Source organism: Equus asinus, chromosome 3 (genome assembly GCF_041296235.1).
Source record: "Equus asinus isolate D_3611 breed Donkey chromosome 3, EquAss-T2T_v2, whole genome shotgun sequence".
Taxonomy (NCBI): Eukaryota; Metazoa; Chordata; class Mammalia; order Perissodactyla; family Equidae; genus Equus; species Equus asinus.
In genome coordinates this window covers 39,982,476-39,998,345 of record NC_091792.1, presented here as the reverse complement: position 1 = coordinate 39,998,345, position 15,870 = coordinate 39,982,476, and the positions used below count along the sequence as shown (strand labels likewise).

General features: G+C 36.9%; 1 protein-coding gene across 7 annotated transcripts in view; it reads right to left on the bottom strand.

The window, feature by feature from the left end:
- The window catches only part of ARFIP1 (ARF interacting protein 1), a 121,614-nt gene that overhangs the window by 102,523 nt on the left and 3,221 nt on the right, over nt 1–15,870 (bottom strand). The window lies entirely within an intron of this gene.

The following is a 15,870-nucleotide window of genomic DNA, read 5'->3' as shown; positions in this document are numbered from 1 at the left end:
TCTAATCAGGGAGACAAACAATTACAAGACACCATGTTAGGTACTATAATTCAAAGAAAAATTTTTACTCTTGAAATATACAATTTTATTATTTGCAAACTAAATCTAATACCACATTAAGAAAATAATACAACATGAACAAGTGGTATTTATGCCAGGAACACAAGACTGGTTAAATTAGGAAATCCACTGATATACACTGCATGGTAGTTACCACTTATTGGCGGGGGACACATTCCAAGATCCCAGTAGATGCCCAAAACCACTGATAATACCAAACTCTATATGTACTATGTTTTTTCCTATGCATACAGACCTATGATATGATAAATTTATAAATTATACAAAGCAAGAGATTAACAATAACTAATAATAAAACAGAACAATTATAACAATATACTGTAATAAAAGTCACATGAATGTGGTCTCTCTCTCTCAAAATATCTTATTGTATTGTACTCACACTTCTTCTTCTTTGAGGAAGATTAGCCCCGAGCTAACATCTGCTGCCAATCCTCCTTTTTCTTTCGTTTTTTTGTTTTTTTTTTTTTTGCTGAGGAAGACTGGCCCTGAGCTAACATCCATGCCCATCTTCCTCCACTTTACATGTGATGCCTGCCACAGCATGGCTTGCCAAGTGGTGCCATGTCCACAGCCAGGATCCGAACCAGTGAACCCTGGACTCCTGAAGTGGAATGTGCAAACTTAACTGCTGTGCCACCGGGCTGGCCCCTCACCCTTCTTCTTGTGATCATGTGAGACAATACAACGCCTACATGATAAGATGAAATGAGGGAAATGACTTAGGCACTGTGATGTATTATTTTTGGTCCACGGTTGACTGCAGGCAACTCAAATTGCAGATAAGGGGCCCTACTGTATTCATAAATCTCCGGAGGAACATGGTTTTCTCCATAGACATTGAGAAACCTTTTGACAAAATCCAACACTCATTCAAAATTCAACACTCAAGGAAAAAGGAATTAAGGGAGACTTTCTCAACATGATAAAATATATATGTACACACACATACATACACTTTAGTCCTACAACCATTACCTTACTTAAGAAAGAAATAATAGAGGCATTTCCACTAACATCAGAAACATTGCAAAGATGCCCACCATCTCTGCTACTGTTCAACATTGTACTAGAGGTATTAACCAAATCAACAAGATAAATCAATTAAAGAAATAATATGTAAAGAAGAAGGAAAATTATCTCTATTTGCAAATGATATGCTGGTACACCTGAAAAACTCCAAAGAATCAATAGTAAAACTAACTAAAAAAACAAAAGAATTCAATGAAAAAGTAGAATACAAAATTAACATAAAAATTAATAGTTTTCATATACAAAAACAAGAATCAGAGAACACAATGGCAGAGAAAATTTAATTTACAACAGCAACAAAGATTAAATATTTAGAAATAAACTAAATAATGTGTAAAATCTATATGAAAAAAATGTCTAACCACAACTGAGAGACCCTAAAGAAGACCTAAGGCAAATGGAAAGACATCTCATTCTCAGCTACGATGACAACATTATAAAGATGTTATTGCTTCCTTTTAAATTTACAAATTCAATGCAAGAAAAATAACAAGCTATTTTATACAATCAGACAGGTTGATACTAAAATTGATATGGAAAAATCAGATGAGCAAGAATAGCTAGGAAAACACTGAAAAGGAAAATCACAAGGGTCACAAGGGTACTACCTTTATCAGATATTAAAACATACTATAAAGCATCTATAATTAAAGCACTATGGTACTATCGCAAGACTAGGCAAAAATACCAGTGGAAGAGAATAAAAAGTCTAGAGCCAGCCCTGGTGGTCTAGTGGTTAAGATTTGGCACCCTCATTGCTATGGCCCAGGTTTGTTTCCTGGTTGTGGAACCATACCACCCATCTGTCAGTTGTCATAGTGTGGCAGCAGCTCACACAGAGAACTAAAAACCAACAACTAGGATACACAACCATGTACTAAAGCTTAAAAAAAGAGTCTAGAATTAGACGTGAATATACACAGAAATTTAGTATATAACAAAGGTGGCATCTCAAATCACTTGAGTATAGATGGACTTTTCAATAATTGATGCCAGGAAAACTAGGTAGCCATTTGGAAAAACATAAAATTAGATCCATATCTCACACCTTACACAAGAACAAACTCCAAATGGATTAGAAATCTAGACACAAAAAATGAAACCACAGAAAGTACTAAAAAAAAAGGCATGAGTGAACCGTGCTTTAAACTTGGTGTACAGAAAGGCTTTCTAATTCCAACTAAAAATCTAGAGACAATAAAAAAATTGATAAACTTGACTAAAATGTTTTAAAAATTGTGTGACATAAACACTATAAATGAAGACAAAAGAGAACTGAAAAACCAGGATAAAATGTTCACAATATATGCCACAATAGGTTAATATCCCTAATATACAGAAAACTCTTAGAAACAAAGGGAAAAAAGACCACAATTAGATAGACAGCAGGAAAAAGACATGAAGAGACAATTTACAGAAAAATACATTAAAATAGCCCTCCAAAACATACAAAATGCTCAAATTCACTCATGATTAGAGAAATCCAAGTTAAAACAACACTGAGATACCATTTCTCACCTATGAGAATGGCAAAAAAATTTAAAATATAACAAAACACTCTGTTAGCGAGGACATAAGGAAACAAGCACTTTCATACATGGCTGATGGGAAATTGGCACAACCATTCTGGAGGGAACTCTGGTAACACCTAACAAAATCACATATGCACTTAACTGTGGACCCAGCAACCCATTTCTAGGAATCCATCCTGGGAATACACCTCCAACAATACAAAAGTACATATACATTACAGCATTCTTCATAATCGTAAAATATTGGAAACAGCCTAAATATCCATACACAGGAAAGGCATTGAATAAACTATGATAACATCCAAACAATGGAGTGCTATGCAACTGCAAAAAATAAAAAAGAGGAAGATCTCTATGATATGGAGTGATTTCCAGGACATATTGTTAAGTGAAAAAAGCAAAGTCCAAAAATACCTATAGGTACGCTACCTTCATGTAAAAACAAAAGGAATATATGAAAATACATGTTTCTGATCATTGGAACAAAAGAAACGCAAGAAGAATAAACCAGAAGCTAAGGAGATAGGTTACCTATAGGAGGCAGGTAGGAAAAGAGTGGAAAGAAGCAGGAAATGGAAACAGCGTAGCAGGGATAAGGAGGGAGTGACACTTCCCTGGATGTCTTTTTTTTTCGAGGAAGGTTAGCCCCGAGCTAACATCCGTGCCCATCCTTCTCCACTTTATATGTGGGATGCCTGCCACAGCACTTCTTGATAAGCAGCGCATAGGTCTGTGCCCGGGGTCTGAACCACTGAACCCCGGGCCACTGAAGCAGAGAGGGTGAACTTAACCGCTATGACACCAGGCCAGCCTCTCCAAATGTCTATTTTTAAATGATTCTGATTCCTAGAACCACAGTAATTTTTCACATACCTTTCATTTTAAAAAATGAATAACCCAGGGAAGGGAAGGGGGAAGGGGGAGAGGGGAAGGTAGGGCAAAAGGAGAAGAGGGGGAAGGAAGAGGAGGGGAGGGAAGAGAAGGAGAAAAGAGCATCCTGACAGGACACCATAAGGAGAAAGCAGAAAGATCGTACATAAATGTTACTCTAGTTAGTGAAAGTTTTTCTCACAGGGGCATGGGTTAATAATTCTGAAATCATGTCTATAATAGAATTGACCAAATAAGCAAAAAGACTGTAGATACTGAGAGCTAGGTTTCTCACTTTTGGAGAAAGAAGTTATAAACAAAGAAAGGAGAAAGGCTAAAATAAATCCTGTGGTGTTGGACTGGAATCAGAGTTGTCAGTATAAACTCACAGTTTTTAACATATGTGTGTATACATAAGATATGTGTGTTATACACACATATGTATATCTATGTATAGGTTTCCTAGCTTTGTTCACTAAGGGGGCCTAGAAGCAGTGATACTCAGTAACAACGAGTACACCTGGTACTCAGGTCTGGTCTCCAATAAAAGAACCACAGGAGAAGTGATTGATTCTAAGGCTGGGGCAGAGATAATACAATATGAGCCTAGAACATTTTCTGGTGTCCGAAGAAAAAAGCACAAAAAGTAAGACGTGGGATTCTCAAAAGAACAGAGGAGTCACCCTGAAGGAGTCCCCAACGGCCAATGCTGAAACAAAGCGAGCAACAAAATAAATAATGGTAGTACTGGATTTAAACCCATAGATTAAAACAAATATTAATGAGTTCATCCTGATATAAATAAATAAGCAAATAAAGAAGTAAATGGGGGTAAAGAGACAACTCTTCCTCACAACAGAATCTCAATTAATAAACATAGAAAAGAAAGAGGGAAACAGAATCACCATCAGGCAAACATCACAGTAATAAATGTTGCAGACAAGATCCACTGATGGATGCTAAAATTAGAGGGCAAAAGTTTGAAAAGAAACAGCATTTACATTATCTCCAAAGATCTCCCTCAAAGAACTTATCAACAGAAAAGCGACAGTTAGTGAAGAAACTCACAGTTCACAGTGAAGAAATTTAACAGATCCAACTTAACCAAGTGACCAAGAATGACCAGCAGTAAGACGTATCAACATCATAATCCCCTTGATACATTGCACCGAGAGGGACGTACCATTTTTGTGGTATTCTCACCAAAAATGCATAAGCTCAGTCCAATCATGAGAGAACACTGGACAAACCCAAACTAAGGGACATTCTACAAAATAACTGATCAGTACTTTTCAAAAGTGTCATGGTCATGAAAGACAAGGAAAATGTGAGAAACTCACAGATTGAAAGAGACTACAGAGAAATAACTAAATTCAATGTGAATTCCTAGATAGGATCCTGGAACAGAAAAAGGACAATTAGTTGAAAACCTAGTGAAATTATAATAAGGTCTGTAGTTTAGTTAATAATATTGTACCAGTGTTAATTTCCTATTCTTGATAATTATGTTATGTTTATGTAAGATGTTAGCATTGGGGGAAGTGGGGCAAGGAATATAAGGAAATTCTCTGTACTATTATTGCAAATCCAATGTTAGATAAAAATAGAAGGTTTTTAAGAACAGTATGAATTCTGAGCAAAGGTAGAGGAATTACTCTCAGAAAGGAGGAGGAAATCTCTTCCATGAGGGAAGAATAAGAGGCAGGAATCCGTGGAGACAGCGAAGAGTGAAACGGAAAATGGAAGAAAGTTAAGGCAGTTCATTTTTGTTGTCTTCTACTTTCTTGTGAAATAGGAATTAACATGTGCTCCCCTGTATTAAACAGTAGTACCAATTGGGAAGATATATCATTACTATCCAACTCAAGAAAAAACTAAATGACCTCAGGCAGACAGGGAAACAGGGAATCAAATGTCTGAGAATTACAAAGATACGTACTAAATCTGTGTTTTATTCATATTCTTCAAATGCTCTGACCTTCTTCACATTTATTTTTAAAAAGTCCATTTGTTCATAACTTTGATAATTAACATACATAGAGAATGACAGATTTAAAAAATTAATGACATAATTTCTGCTTTCTTAAGATACACGTTTTCTGATCTTTACATGAATTCAGTTATCTTTAAAGGTTGTCTTCAAAAGAGAATGATAAATTACTATTACAAAACTACCATTAACCTTCAGGCCTCAGAGGCCAGTTTATTCTGGAGGCCAGAAACACCTTAAGTCATCTCTGGGGCTCTGCTTCTAATAAATCAGCCAGAGGTATTCATTAACTAATGAATGTAAGAACCAGTGACCTATAATGTGAAATACTAATTAGCATCTGTAAAAAACACATAAATAATATCACCTGAGGTTTATAATCCATCCAACTATTTGGGGTTGTTTTTTATTTTATTATCAAAGTCACATTTTGATTTCTACAAACTGAATAAACTAGATCTATCTGGAGGGAAACTATATTACAACTTTAACCAGAATTTAACAAGGGATAATTCTATACCTCACAACTACTAAATGCATTTAGGGTCTCCCTAGGACCCACAAAAGAGAGGGCAGGAGGTCCTAGATTTGCCAGGATCCTGGAAGATAAGAAAAACAAAAGACTCCATGGATACCAGAAAAGAAAAAACCGCACTTACAGTCTCCATGATGTCAATGAGTTAGACTCAGAAGTCTAATACTAAAGTATCTATGTATAGGATGAGTGTTGTTGAACAAAAATCATAACAAAAGTTTTTCAAATTAAGGTACTCGCATACCACAGGGGGTCTGAAACGGTATGCTCAAGGCACTTTCCATGGCAGATATGAACAGGTCAGCCATAAACAGGATAAACACGGTACATCATACTGAAATGAGAATTTACACTCTTTTTATTACAGTATGATATTATGGAATCTAAAGCAAAATTCACTTGAATAAAACAATACACATAAGTCATCTAAGAAATTTCTTGAATTTGTATGATTAAATAAGAGTCTCCAAAGAAACATGTGAAGAGTTATTCCTTTTAGGAGTACTTTAGTAAAAAAGTTGGAGAAGTACTAGAAATAATTATAATATATGAGACCAAGGAGTTCTGACTGGTGAGTCAAGGACAATGCTACAGAGGTAAATACAAAAACTGAGGGCAAAAAGTAGCAAAACATGAGCTTGCTTTGATCTGAACTTGCTTAGTTTCTTTAAATTGTTATATCGTTGATATTCTAGAGGCTGGTTCCCAAGCTAAAGATTAAAGAAAGTGGGCTATTTCTTTCATTCTTGATGGAATCTATTGGAATATGTCTATCTTTTCTTGATAATGGATAAATAGTAAGAGAATGGAAAGACTTGTTTTAATTTCATAATTCAATATTAATTTTCAAGTTGAACTGACTTGTTACCAATAAAAAATTTAGAGTTAAAATACATAGTGACTACATTAAATAATTACATATGTTTAAAGCTGAAAAATAATATCCAAAATATAGAAGCTTTCTGTTTTAGTCAAAAAAAATTTAAAATAATTTTGTTTTTTATGAAGGTAGTTTTCTTCAAACAGGGAAAAAAATCCTTTTCCCTACTGTCCAAAGCAAATGATATTGAAATGAAAATGGCTTACCCCACAATACATTCAAAGTACCTTACATTTCCTTTCATAAGTAGAATAACCAAATAAAAAGAAACGAGATAATAAAGAATCATTTACACTATGCTGCTGTCTTTAAGTCAACAAACATCTGGGATCTGTAAAAGCTATTTTGCTAGACACCTATAAGTCCTTTTAGATAGTGATAAATTAAGTTCAGGTTGCTCATTAGATAAACAAATCAGTCTAGATAACTCAAAAGTAGAAAGCTTTTTCTCCATTAAATTTAATAATGGGAAACAACTTAAAAATCAAAGTAACAGATATTCAACTATTCCCATCCCCACCATCATTAGCAATTTTTAACCAAGTAACAAAATAACTGTTTGGAGAAGTCTTTTTATATTCCCCATTAAGACTGTGTTACAGAGAAACTACTGAGAAGTAAAATGATAAGACTCTCAAAACTAAATTACTCCCTGCAAAGAAAACTAGCTGTAAATAAACTCTAAATTATTCAGTGTACTGTGGCCTCATTCTTCATAGATGGCTAGCTGAGTTCCAGAACATTAGCAGTGAAGCCAACCAAGGGAATTGGAGAGTTACTAATTCCCAAAACCATATAAAAGAAACCCCTCAATATTCACAGGTAACCTTTTTCAATGGAAAAAAGCTCAGGGTAAATAATCTAAGAACATGGCTTAATATAGATACAGATAGTTACATACAGAAATATTTATGTGTGTATATACATGAGCTAGTGTATATTTCCTAGGAGGAACCCCAACAATAACGAGCACATGTAGTACCCAGATCTTTTTCTAATACCATTCTCCAATAAACAGAACCAGTGTTCCTTGGAGAAATGGCTGGTTCTAGGACTGGGTCAGGAAATATACAAGATGATCCTGGAGCATCTTGACATGCCAGAAAGTAACAAGGTGCTAGTATCAAATAATTATCCATGAGTCAATACTGATATAAATAAATTATTGTATAAATTAATAAACAGGAGAGAGAGGCAAATCTCCTTTGCAGAAAAATTCCAAAAAATTTATGCACAAACCGTTAAGGAGGTGCAACATAAGTGTGCCCTTCACATAGTGATTTTCTTCTAAAAAGTACAATATGCAAAGAGAGGAGGGGGGAAGTAACTTTATAGTGGACAAACCTGACAAACACCATCTCAAGCCAGGTGATCAAGGTTAACATCAACAGTAGTCAGGCATGTTGATAGTATTTACTCCTGATACAACATAAGAATGGCACTTTACCGCTGTTGTCTTCCTCCCAAAAACATATTACGCAGTCTAACCATGAGAAAAGCATCAGACAAATCTCAACTGAAGGATACACTACAAAATATTTAACCAGTAATCGGCAAATCTATCAACTTGTCAGCAAAAACAAGGAGTCTGAGAAACTGTCAAACCCAAAAGGACACATGACAACTAAATGTAACGTGGTATCCTGGATGGGATCCTAGAATTAAAAAATGACATTAGGAGAAAACTGAGGCAATCTGAGCATACGTTAGTCAATAACGCATGAATATTGGTTCATGAATTGTGACAAATATACCATACTAATGTAACATGTTAATAATAGGGGAAACTAGACATGGGGTATACAGGAATCGCTACACTATCTCTGCAATAATTCTGTCTAAAATAAGAGTTTATTACAAATATCATGTGTTGCTTAATGACAGGGATATGTTCTTAAAAATGCATCATTAGGCGATTTCATTGTTGTGTGAACATCATAGAGTGCACTTACACAAACCTAGATGGTACAGCCCAGCACACACCTAGGCTACATGCTAAAGCCTATTGTTCCTTGGCTGCAAACCTGTACAGCATGTTACCATATTGAATATTGTAGGCAAATGTAACACAATGGTATGTGCATCTAAACACAGAAAAGGTACAGTAAAAATACAGTAGAAAAGATAAAAAATGGCACTCCTGTACAGGGCACTTACCATGAGTCAAGCGTGCAGGACTGGAAGTTGCTCTGGGTGAGTCAGTGAGTGAGTGGGGAGTGAATGTGAAGGCCCAGGACATCACTGTACACTACTGCAGACTTCACAAACACTGTACACTTAGGCTACACTAAATTTATTTTAAAAAATTTTCTTTCCTCAATAATAAATTAACCTTAGCTTACTTTTTTATTTTATAAACTTTTTTTTTTTTGAGGAAAATTAGCCCTGAGCTAACTATTGACAGTCCTCCTCTTTTTTGCTGAGGAAGCCTGGCCCTGAGCTAACATTCATGCCCATCTTCCTCTACTTTCTATGTGGGATGCCTACCACAGCATGGCGTGCCAAGCAGTGCCATGTCCGCACCCGGGATCCGAACCGGCGAACCCCGGGCCGCCAAGAAGCGGAACGTGCGAATTTAACCACTGCACCACCGGGCCGGCCCTTATTTTATAAACTTTTTAATTTTTTTAACTTTATGACTCTTTCATGATAACACAGTTTAAAACGTACTGTGCAGCTATAGAAAAATATTTTCTTTATATCCTTCTATAAAACGTTTTCTATTTAAAAAACTTTTTTTTCTTACTTTGTAAACTTTATTGTTGAAAACTAAGACACAAACACATACACTAGCCTAGGTCTATACACAGTTAGGATAATCAATATCACTGCCTTCCATCTCTACATCTTGTCCCACTGGAAAGGCCTCGGGGGCAAAAACAGCACAGTGAGATGTCATCTCCTATGACAAATGCCTTCTCCTGGAATACCTCCTGAAAGCCCTGCCTGAGCATCTTCTTCAGGAGGTGTCACTCTTTTCAGAAATATGTTCATGGTGGTTTGCTTGGTTTCTTTTTTCATCACAGATTTGCTTATAAGTAGATAATGCACCATGAACATTCCCCTCTAATAATGAAAACCTTTTTAAGGAGCTTGTTGAGGTGTGCAAAGGCTTCTGCTAAATCCTTCACTGGGAATTTTCTTGGGGGTTCTTCTTTTTCTTCTCCTGCAGTTTCCTCTTCTCTTGCCTCTTTCAGCTATGCATTCCCGTTCCAGTTCCAACAACTGCTCATTAGTCAATTCCTCAGGAACCACTTCTAGGCATCCTCATGGCACCCACACCCAGGTTAAAGTTGTTTGCCATCTCAAACACAGCCTTGTTGATTTTTGCAACCTCCTCATCCTTGGCAAGTCCTTTGAAGACGTGGACGAACCTCTTGAATTTCTTCTTCCAGATGCCATTCATACATTCCTTGATGCTATCACCCCAAGCCCAAGAAAGGTTCTTGATGCAGTCATACATGTTGCAATCCTTCCAGAATTGCATCAGTGTCTTCTCAGTGTGTTCCTCAGTTGCAGCAATAACCTGGGCAAAGGTCCTCCACAGGTAGTAGGCCTAAAAGCTGCTATAACTCCTTGATCCATTGGTTGGATCAAAGACGTGGTGTTTGGAGGGAGAAACACTGCTTTCATATTGTGATGAAGATCACCAATAAAAGGAGGATGTCTGGGAGCATTATCGACAATAAGCAAAATCTTGAAAGGTATGTTATTCTCAAACAGTACTTCTCCATTTTGCTGGCACAGCAATTCAGGAGGGCATCTTGGAAGAGGAGCTGGGTCATCCATGACTTCTTACTGCTCCTGTAGTACACTGGCAGTGTGTGATTACTGATACGCTTGAAGGCCCTGGGGTTCTCACTGTGCCAGATCATGAAGGGTTTCCATTTGTAGCCTGCAACATTGCCTCTAAGCAACACTCTTATCCTGTCCCTACAAGTCTTAAAACCTGTCATTGACTTGGCCTCCTTATGGATGAAAGTCCTTTCAGGCATCCATGTTCAGAACAGGGAGGTTTCATCCACAGTGAATATTTGCTCTGGCAAGTAATTTTCCTCCACACTCAGCTTATCTAGAGTTCCAAAACTTCTTCAGTTGTCTTTACATCAGCACTCACAGAGTCACTGCTCAATTTCACATTATGTAAGCAGTAATGATTCTTGAATTGTTTAAACCAGCCAGAGCTAGAAGTAAATTCAACACTGTAGGTGGGTTCAGCCTTTTCTCTCTACACAGCAAACAAACTTTTTGCTCTGGTGTGATCATCAGAGTGCTGAGAAGGATATGCTTCTAGGTCTGGTCTTCAATCTAAGTCCTTAGAAGTTTCTCCACGTCTGATACAGACCCTTCTCAAATTTTTGTTATAGTCTCGTTGCTTTAATGAAGGAGATCCTTTAACAGCTTCCATCACTTTGTTCGTGTTCTTGAAGATCATAGCTATGGTGGAATGGGACATGCCTGACTGGCAAGCAATAACCATCACTGGTAAATCCACCTTTGTAATCCTTAATCACTGTTCATTTCATTTCTAGGTCAATCACTCAACGTGGCCTCTTACTGGCAATAGTATCAATGGATTTTGTACACTCAAGGGCCATGATGAACAAAACAACACGAGATTCAATCAAGCACAAGAGAAAATGATACAGTCAAGAGACGCAGTAAACACAAGATGTATGAGGCTACTGCCAGCCTAATATGGCATAGTGTTTTACAGTAAACTCTTTTTTTGTAAGTAGAAAGAGTACACTCTAAAATATGATAAGGAGTATAGTATATTAAATATACAAACCAGTAACATAGTTGTTTATTATCAAGTGTTATGTACTGTAAATAATTGTATGTGCTATACTTTTATACAACTGGCAGCACAGGTTTGTTTACATGAGCATCACCACAAACACGTGAGTAATGTGTTGCAATAGACAGCCATGATATCACTAAGCGATAGGAATTTTTCAGCTCTATTATAATCTCATGGAACCACTGTCATATATGCGGTCTGTCATTGATCAAAATGCCATTAAGCAGCGCATAACAGTAATCTAAGAAAACTAGGCTATACTTTGTAGTAATTATTGTTTTCAACAATATTATTAATTGATAATGTAAATTTATACTATTAAAATAATAATTTGTTGCATGCACTTAAAAAAACCAGTATAACTGGCAATTTAACTAATACTATTTTAATTACCATATTTATAAATATTCATGTTCAAAATCCCATATTACAAAACTCCATGAACTGAAATCTTTAATATGATCAACTTGAAAATTCAATCAATATCCAGGTGTCAGGCACTGAGCTAAGTCCTAGGGATTCAATAATGAGCCAATAAAGAAAGAGGATGTGGCCCCTGTCTTCACAGAGTCTGGAGGCAGTACAAGAGAAAGCCAATCATATAATCATACAAATAAATGTAAATTGCCACTGTGGTAAATGTATGATGTTACTACCTAATCTGGAAGGTTAGAATATTCCTTAAGAAAGCAAAACTTCAGTTGAGGTGTGAATGATGGCTAAGAGCCAACAAGCAAAACAAAAATAAAGAAAGAGTGGTCCATTCAGGGAGAAAAGCATATACAAAGGCCTTATAGTGGCAAAGAGCAAGACAAGCACAAAGGACTAAGAGAAGGCCAGCATGGTTGAAGTGGAGAGTTAAGCAAAACATCGTAAAAGATGAGGCTGGAGGGCTAAGCAGGAAGTCGTTTTATTTTTATCCTAGAAGCAATGGGAAGCCGTAAAAAGAGTGGGGAGGAAGGGGCAGAGTGACAAGCAGATGTGTGTTTCAAAATAAATCACTAAGTCTTCAAGATAGATAATGGATTAGAGAGGGGCCAAAACAGAAGTGGGTAGACAAGAAGGGAGGCTATTGTAGAAACTTCAGGCAAGATGATGGTAACAAACTAAAGTGGTGGTAGTGGAAAAGGGAAGCAGTAGACAGATGTAAGAGATATTTAGAAAGTAAGATCAATAAAACTTGACTGGATGTATCAGGAAGAGGGTGTTAGGATCATTCCTAGTTTTCTGGATTTTACAACTGGAAAGATAGACTCATTCACTGAAATAAGAAAAAAAGAAAGAGGAGCAACATTTTGGGCTTGGTTTTTTTTTTTTTTTTTTTGAGTGAAGGGGAAATCAGTTTAGTTTTAGACACGTTGTATTTGAGGAAATATCTTTAATATATGCAAGAGAGGGTGCCAACTAGAAAGCAAGATATACAGGTCTGGAGCTCAGAGGAGACAGAAAACACTCATGCTCCTAGAAAAGCTGACATCTTTATCCTAGAAAAGCAGTTAACTATAATCCCCAAATATCCAAGAAAAACATTAGACTTTGACCATCTGGATTTAGTTAAAACAAAAAGTGGAGAAAGAACGTGGCAATAATATTTCACGGGCAAAACAAAAACTGCTAGGCACCACGGGGAACAGAGATGTTTTAAAATTCTGGTTCAACAGTATAGTAATTATTGTCACTAATCGTATAGTATTTTAAAGTTTTAGCAGGGCTGGCCAATGTTGTTAGAAATGTTCTATACCTGTGCTGTCCAATAAAGTAGCCACTAGCCACATGTGGCTACTGAGCACTTGAAATGTGACTGGTGTGACTGAGGAACTGAAGTTTTAATCCTATTTTAACTAATTTAAATAGCCACGTGTGGCTCGCGGCTCTGGTATGAGACAGCCAGTTGAGAGCTTCCTCATGAATTTCAGCTTCTCTCTAACAGCTACCTTGCGAATTAACTGGGAGCAGGTGTGGGCGACAGAGGGATCAGAGGAGTGGAAACTTCCATTCCACCTGCTTACTATACTATTTGAATTTTTATTTCAAGAATATATATTACTTGTATAATTAAAAATATTTTTAATTTTAAAAGTAATTAATATGCCATATAAAAAATTAGGAAATAGAGGAATAGAAAATAAAAATAATCTGTAAACCTACCTTTAAGAAATAAATTACAATTAATATTTAGCCATATATGAAGAGGATCTACATTTTTAACCCTTTTGTTAGAAGTAGCACCAATGGCCAAGTTACTCTCTTCGAGTTTTATCACATTTCTCTTCATCCCCATCCCCAAACATCCTGGAAATTCTATTAGATAACCATCATCTCTAGAAAGCTACCTCAAAACTGCCAAAAATTGGGGCCAGCCCTGTGGCCGAGGGGCTAAGTTTGCGCGCTCCGCTTCGGTGGCCCAGGGTTTCACCGGTTCGGATCCTGGGCGTGGACATGGCGCCACTCATCAAGCCATGCTGAGCCGGTGTCCCACATGAATATACAACTATGCAGTGGGGGGCTTTGGGGAGAAGAAGGAAAAAAAAAAGACTGGCAATAGATGTTAGCTCAGTTGCCAATATTTTTAAAAAAAAAAAAACTGCCAAAAGTAAACACTTAATAGTCCACTTGCCTCTCTCCCTTTCACCACCCTCACCATCACTCTCTGCCACCAATGTCACATAGTTTAACTGGAACCTACTCTCCACTCCCACAGTGTCATGAAATCATTTAGTTACTGCAGTGAAGAGAGTACAAGATTTGGAGTCAAGCAACTTCGCTTATGAGTCTTGTGGTTCCTCTTTTACTACCTGAGTGACCTGGGACTAATTACTTCTGCTGGTTTCTATACCTGCTTCTTCATTTGTTAACAGAAAAATAAGAATACCTAATACACAGATATCTATACAGCATAATGCCTAGCCAGAGTGCACTCAATAAATGACAATTATTATGGACTTCTATGTGTATGTCACTGCCCTAGATGTTGAAGGTAGCACTCTGAAACATTAACAGATGGGGTCCCAGCCACCCTGGCGGTTACACGCCACTGACTTAACCCCCAGGGACTCTTTCCACGTGGGACTTGAATTCCCGATCCATCCCTTATTAGGTGTGTGACCTTATACAAAGCACTTCATCTAAAATCTCAATTTCTTCTTTCTAACATGGTGATGTTATCTGCTCTACCTACTTGACACGGACAGAGTAAAACTAAACTGCGAATGTATGTGAAAGTGCTTTGTAAAACTTTATATGCTAAATAAACAAAAGGAATTAAAGACTAACGTATTCCTCTTCTCTAGGGCAAAGCTTTCCAACCAGTGTGTCAAGAATGGATTATAGATGTGGTGAAATATTGACACCCTCTCCCCCACCCTTAGCCTTTAGGGAGCTATGGTGAGCCTGGCTATAGTCTGCCATACAAATATAATCATTTTCTATGTGTGCCATGATGCAGAAAAGTTTGGAAACCCTGCTCTACAACACTATCTCATGCTAGCAGCAACTGGAGTTGGCCAGCTGACTCCCTCCTCTGTATGATTTAAGCCTCACCAACAACTCTGCTTTTCTTACCATCCTGCTCCAAAGATAGCGTGTCACAGTTCCCCAAAGGATCAGAAAGGATCAAGCCTGAACATCAAGGAGCTGCTAGTCCAACGCTATCACAGATATACAAAAATGAAACAAAATAAAAACTCTTAGGTGAGACTATGGTAAAGATATTGCCATATTTTCACAAAAGATTGGGCAATTTCCAGCAATACCTGCCTATAATCATCCTAAGACAGAGGTTTAAAAGTAATGGAGGAGAGGGCAATAAGAGATGGAGGCAAGAAGAAAGAGAAAAGGAATAAAGGAAAAAGAAAAGGAAAATATATACTTTTGTAGAGGATAGCTGAGAATCTGCAAGAGCTATTCAGCAGCTTCCATGACTATCTAAAGGTCATAGAGACAAAAGATAAGATTATTTTCAGACTCTTTTGCTTTGTAGTCTTTTTCATACATCCTAGAACTAATGCTGTTGCTTATCTGACTTTTAGACTGTCATAGTCCCTAACTCATCATCTTCCATATTATGTGGAACTACTCTTTCCAGTCTGTACATATATTATTAGTTTTCCATCCACAGCCATATTATCTTAAAGTCCCTGTTGAATT